This window comes from Quercus robur, chromosome 4 (assembly GCF_932294415.1).
Source record: "Quercus robur chromosome 4, dhQueRobu3.1, whole genome shotgun sequence".
Taxonomy (NCBI): Eukaryota; Viridiplantae; Streptophyta; class Magnoliopsida; order Fagales; family Fagaceae; genus Quercus; species Quercus robur.
Window position 1 is genome coordinate 81,664,623 of NC_065537.1, and position 13,583 is coordinate 81,678,205.

Genomic DNA, 13,583 nt, shown 5'->3' on the forward strand with positions numbered 1-13,583 from the left:
CTAAATCTTATCCAAAAAAAAAAAAAAAATCCATACCTAAATCTAAAAAGGGGGAAAGAATGTGTCAGTGCCAAATCCAATAATCTGATGGTGGTGTGTATATGGCCTTACGGTGTTGATGGTCCATAGATTTTTCTTCTATGGCGAGGCTACTGACGGTGGTAGAAAGTCGGACTGACGTTGGTGGCAGCAACATTCACGAACACTATCTCTGTATCCCTCTCAACCATTCTGTGTTTTAAAAACCCAAAACAAAAACTAATCAAATCTAAACCTATCCAATAGGAAAACTCAATTAAAAGTAACATTTCATACCTAAATCTAAAAAATTTATCGGTGTTGATGGGCCATAGTTTTTTTCTTTCTATGTGCTTGTGGTTTTGGTGGTCTGATTCTACCTTTTTCTCTGTTTCTTTCTTCGTGTCTTAGGCCTCATAGCCTCTCTTTATTTCTATCTCTGTGTACATCATATTTCTCTCTCGGCGTAGTACGAACTTTGTCTCTCTTTGTGACTATATCTTTCTCAAGCCTTTCGTTTGCATTTTTACTATACTCTGTTCTCTTCCTCTTTCTTTGTAAAGCAAGCAAGCCTTTTTTTAATTAATTTATGCGGTTAATTTTTTTATTTATAATGAGAGGATTTTAAATAGTGTTGTAGCATTTCCAAACATATAATTTATTGTTTTTTAACTTATACATGGCAGAATTTTAGATGAGCAATTTTCCTACACGGCAGCATAGCCTTAATTGCAAAAAAAGGCTTCTGCTATTATATATAGTATATGATATGATATGTTATTGATTTATGTGAAAAAAGAATCACCTTGTTAAGACTCCTAACTTCTATTTTATAGTTTTCTCTTTAGGCTTTCCCACAGAAACTAGAGGTGAAAGATAGGGTTTGCCTCTCGGCAAAATTTCTCTCCATCTTAACAATAGAAATCAGTTCTCTTTGAGGGTTTTCTTTAGAGTTGCTAATGGATGATATTACAAACAAATGTTCTGGTCTACAATTATCAAAGAAGAAAGGCAGTGAGATAGATCTGTTACCACCAAGAATTGAAGAGGGTCAAGTCCTTGCTGGGAAATTCTGCACTAAAAGGCGGGTTAATCTAGAATCAGTAGCACGGGTATTGAAATCAATTTGGAAGACAAAGAGAAACTTTGAGGTCTGTGATATGGGTGAGAATAAGGTACTATTCTGATTTGAAAAGGGAGAAGATTTGGACAAAGTTTTGTTGCTAAGTCCATGGTCTTTTAACAAATACCTCTTAAACCTCCACAAACTAGAAGCCGGTGATGCAGCAAATAAAATCGAATTTAATAGGGCGACGTTTTGGGTTTAAATCCATGGTTTACCCACTATGAGTCAGAAAAAAGAGACTGGATTGCGTATAGATAGCACATTGGGGTCTATTAAGAAGGTATATGTGGATGTGAAGGGATTTAGTTTGGAGGGTCACTTACGAATCCGCGTGTCCTTGGACATATCAAAGCCACTATGCAGAGGTTGAATGGTTAAAATTGGTGGTCCTTTGCCGGTGTAGGTGGAATTCAAGTATGAAAGGTTACCAATATTTTGTTACTGGTGTGGGAAGGTGGATCATGATGAAAGGGACTATTTATTGTGGATTCATAGCAAGGAAACTCTCAGGGCTAAAGATAAACAGTATGGTCCATGGCTGAGGGTTACTCAAGACAGTTTACAGTGGCTGCAATTAGTCATGGCATCTAGACTGGGTGGTGTTGGTACTTCATTGTCTAAAGATGATAATAGGGATCAGAGTTGGATTCAGCACTAGAAACTAGGAGGATCTCCGAAATGGAGGCTTCTAATTGTGCAAACGAGATCAATGATGTGGCATTACCTGTGGTGAATATGGAGGTGCTAGTTATGGTGAGCAAAAATCGCGAGGAAACCGCCCCTAGAATCTCGTAGAATATGGATTTTGAGGAACATTTACGTGAGATTGATGAAGCTATTGAGATGAACACAGAATTAATCCCGGGGGTGGCTAGATCAACGAATTCTACGACTGATTTGTAGGTAAATAATCAAAACTTAATATCTAGTGAATTGGAGGATACCTTGTGTAATACCCGGAAATAAAATAAAATAAAAGGAGGGGTATTTAAGTAAATTTGTTATGGGGTCAACTTTTATAATTAATATTACTAAGGGGTTTTTAGAAAATAAGGTTGAAACCCTAGTTTATATAGTCTAATTTTAAGTCAGCGTATACTTACAGATGTTTGAGAGAGGAGACTATCCAAAATACTGAAGTAGAAAAGATTTGACTGCACAATAGAGGTAAGAGCCTAAGAATCTTTTTCTTGTCCAATCTAAACTTTATTTGGAATTAGAGTAATTTTTTTTATGAATATTTTGGCCAAGAAGTGAAACTATTTAAAATCTCTAATGAATTTTTCGAACTGAACGATCAAGGGATTAAATCATATTCTTGGTACCTGTACTGTCTTGATAATGGTTGGGAATTCTTTTTCTATGCCTCAGTTGCGTTAAATGTAGTGGGTCAGATTCTGCACAGTTCTACTTTAAGGAATTGTACCCAAAATTGATAGAGTTGGGAAAATACAAAAGCCTAGTAGTATAGGTTTGAGGTTTGACAAGCCAAAAAAAAAAAAAATAATAATAATAATAATAATAAGAAAAGGTGTACGTAACAGTGTATTTGTTGAAGATGGGTGAACGACTAAATAAAAAAAAAAAAATGGAAAACACGTGTACCTGACATGTTCCCCTTCTTTACAAATGACTTTACATATTATCCTAGGGGATTGCTAGTGGCAGAAAGTAAGGAATATATATATATATATATATATATATATATGAATAAGTGGATTTTTTTTGCTTTGTGATAATAGTGAAAAAGTATGAGATATTTTTAACCACCACTCTTCTAGCCGGGTACCATTTTAAGTTTTCCTTAAATTAATTGATTATTGAGTATAGTACTTGAAAATTGTTTAGGTGATATCTAAGGAATTTAGAGAAAGTGTTAGGAAAAAGATCCTTGTGGTGAGTTAGCTGAAGTAAGTAACCTTATCCTAATGGGTTTTATTTTCATATTTTAACTACTGAAAATTGTTTACAGTTGTTACTATTTATTTCTATTGTATTAGTGATTTCAAGTAAAGAATAGAGAAATTTCACAAATAAATATGAGCATTGAATATATGATTTATTTATTTTATTGTTCCTTTAACTATATTGATTTAAAGTACAGAATATAGAGATATCATAAATATATTTGAATACTGAAAATATGATTATATATGATTATGGATAAATTGACTATGAATTGATTTTGATACCCAAACCAATGGGGGTTATTCATTGGTATTCTGATACCCAACCAATGGGGGTCATTCATTGGTATTCTGATACCCAAACCAATGGAGGTTATTCATTGGTACTCTGATACCCAGCCAATGGGGGTTATTCATTGGTACTCTGATACCCAGCCAATGGGGGTTATTCATTGGTATTCTGATACCCAAATCAATGAGGGTTATTCATTGGTACTCTGATACCCAGCCAATGGGGGTTATTCATTCGTATTCTGATACCCAAACCAATGGGGGTTATTCATAGGTACTCTGATGCCCAGTCACGGGGATATAGCGTGACCATAGTCATAAGATTATCAAGAATATGAATTACATTTGAGTATTTGAACTAAATTGAGTCTTTAAAACTGCTTATGTATTTTTAGAACCTATTGTGAGTTATAGCTTTTGATATATGAAAAAAACTGACTACTTCCTAAACCATCTATGATATATTTGTAAGATTAAAGTATGTGATCTATTTGCAACTCATTATTTTAAGACTATGAAATTTCTTTAGTTATTTTTGAAAACCCATAGCATAGTATAATTTTTGAAGATTCATATTACATCTTATTACTTCACAGATCTATTGTTGGATAGAACTTAATTGGATCTTGGTTACTTATTGAGTTATCAACTCACCCCCCCTCTTTCTCTTTTCAGATTTTGATCAGGAAGCGTAGCATATGTTTGGGCTTCCGCTGGGATGTGCGCATGAGTGAAGTTTAGGAAATTAATGGAATAAGTTTTGAACTTTTATGTTTTAAGATTACCATTTGTGTAATCCTTCAGACTTAAAGGATTTAGTTTATTTTTATTTGATGTCGGAAGATTATTATTTGGAGATCTTTTGAGAATTTCTTTATTGAGGATATTTTAAAAATTTATTGATGAAATTTTTCTTAAGGATAATTATTTAATTGTTTAAGAGGGCCTTACACACTTGTAGAGTGTAAACTTTATAAGTGTGTGGCTGTTGTCATGTGCCTAGCTTTTTTTTGGGTTCGGGGTGTGACACCTTGGGACCAGATTCTGGGCTTTTGTTTGGGCCTAATAGTGAAATTGGCCCAAATTTTAAGGATAATATAAAAAAAACACAAACTAGCCAGAATTTGATATTGGGCCAAGCTAAGGATTGTGCCCTATAGATTAATGTTCTTGGTTGGTTTCTCCTAAACCAAATGGAGTGGGTAAAATAAAAAAGGATTGAGGTGTTTATTAGTGGAAAACCAAACTGGTACGAAAACATCAAGGTAAAGAAAACATATGTAGTCAATCAGAGGAAGAAGATAAAGAATCATAGGGAGGGATGGTAAGTCTTGAGTTAGGGTTAGGGGAGAAACGCAAAGAACGTGGTCCATTGAAGGATTTATGCTTTCCACTAGAAACTGTAAAGAAGTCGAAGATTGAAGGGGAGGTTTAGGTTCTAAGCCAACTTATGGCACAACATCTAGGATCGGCGGAGGCTGTGGGAAAACCCCAGCAAGAGCAATGACTACCATAACGTGGAATTGTTGGGGGCTTGGGAACCTCTGTACAATGAAAGCTCTCCAGAAAATTTTTTGAGAGGAAGATCCCATCTTGGTCTTTCTTAGGTGGATGTCCAAACTTACTCTCCTTGGCATATTGATGTTGTTGTTATTGAAGAACAAGGTAATAAGAGGTGGCAATTCATGAGCTTCTATGGACGCCCAAAAACTTGTAAAAGGAATCTTGGACATTTCTAGATCAGCTGAGTAGAAGAAGTAATTTTCCATGGATTGTTATGGGAGATTTCAATGAAATCATGCACTTAGGAGAAAAGGTGGGTGGAAACCAAAGGCCACAGAGCCAGATTAATCAACTTTGGGAGGTAATTAACAAGTGCAATCTAAGGGACCTTGGCTATATAGGATCTGACTTCAAATGCAGTAGAAGATGGGGGTCATGGGGTTGGAATAAGAACACCTTTGGCCATGTGGGGAGGAAAATTTCTGCTTTGCAAAAGAAACTTCAAATGATTGAAAGTCAAACAAGAAATCTGGATAATATGGAGGATATTTACAAGATTAACGTGGAATTGAATAAAATTTTTCTGGCTAAAGAAGACATGTGGAACCAAAGGTCCAGGAACTGCTAGTTGAAGTCAGGAGATCGCAATACCTCCTTTTTTTCATAGTAAGGTATCTAACAAACATCAATGAAATACTATCTTGAAAATAATGGATTCAAATGGAGTATGGCAAGATGATGAAAAGCAGATTGGCAGGACATTCGTTGAATATTTTGAGAAGCTATTCGCATCTTCACAACCAGTAATTAGCGAAGAATTGATTGATGCAGTACCTACAAAGGTGACAGAAAAAATGAACTCAATTCTACTTTAGGAATTTCAAGCCACCGAGGTAGAAAGAGCATTGAAGCAGATGCATCCACTGAAGGCCCCTGAACCTGATGGTATGCCTCCTTTATTCTATCAGCATTTCTGGCCCACTATTAATTCTGTTGTTATACAAACTGTATTGGATTTTCTTGATCATGGGGTATCTCCTCCAAACTTTCATGAAACTCACATTGTTCTTATTCCAAAAAATAAGAATCCTGAGAGGGTAATAGATTATAGACCAATTAGTTTGTGTAATGGAGCCTATAAAATTGACTCCAAAACAGTGGCTAACAAGTTAAAGGTGGTCCTCAAAGACATAGTGTGTGAAAATCAAAGTGCCTTTGTATCTGAAAGACTCATCACTGACAATGTTTTAGTGGCTCATGAAATTATGAATCATATCAACAAGAAAAAACAAGGAAAGTGTGGTGAAATGGCATTGAAGTTAGACATGAGTAAGGCATATGACCGTGTGGAATAGGGTTGTCTACAACAAATTATGCTCAAGCTTTGTTTCCATTAGAATTGGGTTCGCATAGTCATGAAATGTGTCTCTCCTGTAACATATGCAGTCCGCATCAATGGGGTCCCTCGTGGTGAATTCAAACCGACACATGGCATGTGGCAAGGAGATCCATTGCCACCATATTTATTTATTTTATGTGCTGAAGGCCTATCAGCTTTTCTTTACAAGGCAGTGTAGAATAAATCTTTGAAGGGTGTTGCGGCATCTGCTAGGGGTTCGAAGATCTCACATTTATTTTTCATGGATGATAGTTTAATCTTTGGAAGAGCTACTAATTAAGAATGTCTTGAAATATAACGTGTGTTGCAAGTCTATGAAGACTCTTCAGGCCAACAACTGAATAGAAATAAGACCTCCCTATTTTTCAGTCAAAACACAGACAATGGAACAGAAAAAGGCCCCAAAGCCATGTTTGGTACACAAGTCATAAAACCGCATGAATCATACCTTAGTCTGCCTTCCTTGGTTGGTAGATCGAAGAGAAATACTTTTACTCAACTTAAGGAAAGGGTGGCAAATAAATTGGTAGGCTAGAAGGAAAAGTTACTTTCAAGTGCAAGAAAGGAAATATTGATAAAGGCTGTTGCTCAAGTGGTGTCGGTTTACACTATAAGTTATTTCAAGCTTCCTAATGCTCTTTGTGATGAGTTGACAAGAATGGTTAAACAATTTTGGTGGGGACAAAAGGAGGAAAGGAAGTTAGCATGGATGAGTTGGGAGAAGATGGGTCTTACAAAAGAAGAAGGAGGAATGGGCTTCAAAGATTTGAAGAGTTTTAACTAGGCTCTTTTGGCAAAACAGGGGTGGAGGCTACAGACCAACACCTCTTCACTCTTTTATAGAGTATACAAAGCTAAGTACTTCCCTGGATGTGAGATTGTTGAAGCAAATATAGGAAGGCAACCATCCTATGCTTGGAGGAGTATCATGGTTGCACAACCTTTAATCAAATGAGGTATGAGATGGCAGGTGGGTGATGGTGAAAGGATTCAAATATGGAGAGATAAGTAGATCCCTAACCCAACTACCTATAAGAGTATAACCCCGAAATAGCACCTTTCATATGGGTCAATGGTAAAAGAACTTATTGGTGGGGATAGTAGAGGACGGAAGATAGACTTTATTAGGCAAAGATTTCTTCCCTAAGATGCTGATGCAATTCTGAGTATTCCCCTCTGTGCACATGGAGCTCGTGACAGGTTGATTTGGACTAAAAATAAAAATGGGAAGTTCTCTTCCGTAGTGCATACAAGTTGTCCTATACAATGTATAGAAATGGGGAAAAGAGCTAAGTGTTCAGAATCATCTGCAGTTAAACGAATTTGGAAAGGACCATGGAGTTTGAATATGCCAAATAAAGTCAAACATTTTGCTTGGAAAGCATGCAGGAACATCCTAGCTACAAAGGAGAATTTATGGGGAAGGAATATTACACAAGATGGTGTATGTGAATCATGTGGAAAATCTATTGAATTTGCTTGCCATATGTACTAGTTTTGTGACCAAGCAAATGAGGTTTGGTCTTGCAACAAACTGATTTTTCCCTTTAATATTTCCCATTGTGGGAATTTATGGATGTTATGTGGCAGCTACAAGGGTGGTCTGAAGCTGTACCGGATTTACTAGAAAGCACCATTATGATTTGCTGGGGTATGGAAGAACAGAAATGAGGTAAGGCACGGTGGAAAAAGAAAAAATGGGGCAGCAATAGTTCTGATTTCCCTTTCTCTATTGGATGAATTTCAGTTTGTAAATGATAAAGAACAATTTACATGAATTCAAAAGCCTCATTTGGTAAAATGGATAGCCCCAAAACTAGGAAGCTACAAAGTTAATATTGATGGTGCGGTGTTTTCCAAACGCAAAGAGGTGGGATTGGGAGTGGTGATACGTGATTGTCATGGTGAGATGATTGCTACACTTAGCAAAAGAATGGCTGGTTTACTTGGAGCCTGGGAGACAAAAGCCAAAACAATGGAAATGGTAGTCCAATTCACCGCTGATGTTGGTGTTCGTGAGGTAACCTTCGAGGGTGACTCTTTAAACATTTGCAAGGCGATTCAAGGCTCTGTTGTGGCTCCCTCATCCATCCAGAATATAGTCTATGGAATTCTTGTTCAGCTCCAAACTTTCAGATCTTTTGATATTTCACATGTTAAAAGGCAGGGAAATGTCCCTGCACACCTGTTGGCTCAGCATGCATTACGTGTTGAGGATTTTCAAGCTTGGCTAGAGGAATGTCCTAGCCTAATTGTGAACGCATGTGCCCATGATATACTCTTTTTTTAACTCAAGTCTAAATATAACGTATGTCTTTCCATCAAAAAAAGAAAAAAAGAAATCACCTTCTTAAATTTGCCTTTTATTCAACTTTCATTAAGGAATGAAGAAAATGCATACATTTGAAGGTTGGACTGTTGTAGTGTAACTATAAAGTAATAAAACAGCAAAGAACCTGACTTTATTATTATTATTATTGTAAGGACCAAATTTGAATCTAAGCCTAAAGAACAGATGGACTCAAGCCCAAAAAGTCCAAAACAATGAATTTGTAGATAGTGGGTTAAGAAAACTAGGCTTAAATGAGTTGGATGATCAATAGAGTGGGTTACGATGGCAAGAACAAAGGGAAAAAATGATTTTACTGGAGAAAATTGTCCTCAAGTTTGATTACAAGTGTTCTTTCTGATTACTATAGTGTTTCTTTCCTAATTTTTTCTAATCTCCCCTCTATCGAAGGTCTCTCCTCTTATATAGTTCTCTTTAGACAATCTTGGCCCTTCACTTGTTGATCATCCAAGCCACCACTTGGGGTAGCCAATGCACCATTGTTTAGGGGTCTTCTCCACATTAATGTAGCCAAAAAGTTAGCTGCAGAGCATTCAATGCGGTGGTAGCAGTTTTCCCTTCAAATTTTTTAGGAAACCTCCCTCTCCTGTGTTCCTATGGTGCTTATCCATAGGAAAAATTTGTAATAAAAAAGAAGTAGACTTTAGAGCAGTTCTTCATTTTGTGTTGTCTATTTCTTCTTCTTTTTTTACTTGCAACTTCTGTTTTAATTTCCAAAGTTTGTAAGGAAGTTGCTTATTTTGTACTCAATTTGCCTTGCCTTAAGGCTTTGGTTAATGAAAGTTATGTATATTTTCTTTCTTCCTATGATTCCTATTCTAATGTTGACATAGCTTCATCTTACCTAACACTTAATAAATGTAATAATGAGATAAAGGCCCTTATCATCAATCTTCATAAGTAACAGAGAAATCATCCCATTTCATATGGTTAGCAACAAAACAAAAGAAATCCACCAAGTCCACCATCTCGGCAAAGCATAATTTTAACTTTAAGGTCACAAACACTAATGTAGCCTGCCAATAGGTTTGAACTTACCCCGCTCCTTACTCAACAGTAAGTTTAAAGGAGCAAAAGGATAATCAAATCCTAAAAAAGTACATGTAGGCCTATAAATGCTTTAAGTGATGCTCATGGGTCCCTATCTGATCTTTAAATATTTAGTCTGAGGAGCCCAAAATAACTAAGGCCTTGCCCTAACACTTAGCAAGATGGTAGGAAGTATTAATTTACCCAAAGCAGGTGGTTCAAGAAACCAAACATAGGTAAGGTTCTGTTTAACACTTAGGAAAATAACTTGAAGTATTAATTTACCCAAAGCAGGCAGTCCAAGGAACCAGACATAGCTAAGGTTTTGTTTAACACTTAGGAAAATAACTTGAAGTATTAATTTACCCAAAGTAGGCGGTCCGAGGAACCAAACATAGCTAAGGTTCTGTTTAACACTTAAGAAAATAACTTGAAGTATTAATTTACCTAAAGTAAGTGGTCTGAGGAACCAAATATAGCTAAGTTTCTATTTAACACTTAGGAAGACAACTTTAAGTATTAATTTATGCAAAGCAGGTGGTCCGAAGAACCAGACATAGCTAAGGTTCTATTTGACACTTAGGAAGACAATAATATGAAGCTCCACAGATAATGTAATAAACGAGAAAGTGACAAAGAAGACTTTCATTAATAATAATATCTTTTGAGGTTATTTATATTCCAGGGGCGTGGTACAGTCTTTTCCTCTAAATCTTCGAGATAGTATGCACCTATTCCAGCCATCGAGATGATGCGATATGGTCCTTCCTAGTTAGGCACTAACTTTCCCTATGCTGGGTTCTTTACAGTACCGAGAACCTTTCTTAACACCAAGTCTCCAAGCACCAGTGGCCTTAGCTTCACATTGGCATCATATTCTTGCTGGAGCTTGTGTTGATAATAGGCCAATTGGACCATGACATTTTCTCTCCGCTCTTCAATTAAGTCTAGGTTCTTTCCTAACAACTCATCATTGTTGCTTAGAGTGAAAAAACTCATTCTCAGTGTTGGGAATCTAGTCTCTAAAGGAATAACAGCCTCAGCTCCATAAGTCATTGAAAAGGGGGCCTCCCTAGTGGACCTACGAGGGGTAGTCCGGTATGTCCAAAGAACGTGTGGCAACTCCTCCACCCATTTTCCCTCTGCATCGTCCAACCTTTTTTTAAGTCCATTCACTATGACCTTGTTGACAACTTCAACCTAGCCATTCACTTGTGGGTATGCCAAGGTGGAATATCTATTTGTTAAGCCTAGGTCACAGCAATAGCTCCTGAAGGCCTTGCTATCAAACTGAAGACTGTTGTTCAAGATGAGGGTGCGGGGGATTCCGAACCAAGTGACAATATTTTCCAAACAAATTTGTTGGCACCCACATCCCCTATATTTGCCAATGGTTCAGCTTAGACCCATTTGGTGAAGCAATCCATGCCGAACAACAAATACCTCTTATTCCCTGCTGCCTTAGGGAAAGGGCCTACAATGTCCAAGCCCCATTTTGCAAAAAGTCGAGGGTTGGACAGGGGATTAAGGACTCCACTCGGTTGATGAATATTTGGTGCACATATTTGGCACTAATCACACTTCTTCACATACTCTTGTGCTTCCTTCTGTATATTTGGCCACCAGTAGCCTTGAGTAAGAGCCCTGTGAGACAACGATCCCTTCACGTAATTCTTTTAGGAGTAGTTCCACTGCTTCGGGGTATATGCATAGCGGATACGAGCCAGAAAAAGATCTCTTATACAATTTTTGGTCCTTGGACAGCCAAAACCAAGGAGCCGTTCTTCGCACCTTGTCTGCCTCTGACTTATCCTTGGGTAGGACATCCTCCTTAAGGAACAATATTATAGAATCCATCTAGTAAGGTCCTATCCTAATTTGATGAATGTGAATCACATTGCTCCCTACTTCAGTAGGTTTACACAAGTCTTCCATAAGAATCACCCGAGGTAAACTTTGTGCCGAGTATGTTGCCAGTATGGCAAGAGAGTCAGAATGTGAATTCCTACTTCTAGGGATTTATAACAAGTTAAAAGATTCAAATCTTAACTGTAAATGTCTAACCTAGCTCAAGTACTCCTGTATTTTGAGATCTCTAGCCTCTGACTCTCCTTGAACTTGGCCTACAACCAGTCTTGAATCAGAGAAAATTTCCACTGCCTTTCCACCCAGCTTCTGAACCATGGTCATCACGGCCAATAGAGCTTCATACTTAGCCTCATTGTTTGTGGCCGAGAAGCCTAATCTCAAGGATTTTTCAATTGTAATCCTCTCAGGAGATATCAGAACTAGCCCTACCCCAGATCCTCTGTGGTTCGCTACTCCATCAACATATACCTTCCAGGATAGGGTTTCTTGTAAGGAGACTGCACCAATTGATTTTTCATCCATGTTTTGCTTTTCCATTCTCTCTTCTAACGAAGCTTCAGCAAACTCAGCCACCAGATCGGCGAGGACTTGACCCTGACAGAGGTGCGGGGCATGTACTTGATATCAAAGGCTCCTAGGATTGTACCCCATTTGGAAATTCTCCCAGTGTAATCAGCCGTCCGAAGTAAAGATCTCAGTGGGAGCTAGATGAGGACAACAACCATGTATGATTGGAAGTAATGGGGGAGCTTACATGTGCCATGCACCACTACTGAAATGGCCTTATCCGGTGGTAGGGAACGGACCTTGACCTAGTGCAGTGACTTGATTACATAATAAACTGGCCTCTACACGCCACCATCAACCTATATCAACACCAAGCTTACCGCATGGGAGGCCACTGCGATGTAGGCAAATAAGACCTCATCCACCTCAGGCCTAAATATAATGGGGGGACGAGATAGATATTCCTTCAACTGCCAGAAGGCTATAGCATACTCCTTGGTCCATTCAAATCCCTTCCACTTGTTCAACAACTAGAAGAAAGGTCTACACTTGTCTATTGATTGAGAGATGAATTGGTTTAAAGCAATAGTCAACCCTGTTAGCTTCTGGACCTTTTTGGGATTCCGGGGTGGTTGCAAATTGTTAATCGCCTTAATTTGGTCAGGGTTGACTTCAATTCCGCGGTGTGTAACCATGTACCCCAAGAACTTTCCTAACCTGACACCAAAAGAATACTTAGAAGCATTAAGGCGCAGCTTGTGTCTCCTTAATATCCTAAAGACATCCTCAAGGTTATTAACGTGCTTGGATTCTATCTTGCTCTTTATCACCATATCATTTATATAAATCTTAATGTTTTTTTCCTAACTGTGGCTCAAACATCCTAGTCATCATCCTCTGGTAGGTAGCCCTTGCATTCTTTAAACCAAAAGGCATCACCTTATAATGGTAATTCCCAGTAGGAGTTACAAAGGTCATCTTCTCTTGATTGTCCAAAGCTAAAGGTATCTGATGGTAGCCTTGAAAAGCGTCCAAAAAGCTTATCCGAGGATGGCCTATAGTGGCATCCACTAACTGATCTATCCAAGGCATGGGAAAAGGATCTTTTGGGTAGGCCTTGTTCAGATCAGTGAAGTCTATGCACACTCGCCACTTCCCATTCTTCTTTTTCACTATTACGGTATTGGCCAACCACTCAAGGTAAAAAACCTCCTTAATAGCTCCGACCTGCTTGAGCTTTGATAGTTTTTTAGACCCCTTAAAACACAACTGGATTAACCTAGGTAATTAGCCAAGTTTTTACTTATTCCAATTTAACAAATCTAGGTTATCACAATCAAAACAATCATATCATGCAAAGCAGCGAAAAGATAAATAACACAACAATATGATCACCCAGGAAACCAAACCGGTAAAAACTTGGGAAGGATTTAACCTAGTTATCCTCAAGGTAAACCTGAATCCATTATGAAAGAATCGAAGTTGTTCAATAAAACTTAGACCACTAACATCCTATCGCTACCCATCAGTAGAAATTTACTGACACGACCACGTGCAAGCTTCGAAACCACGGACTTCTTCTTT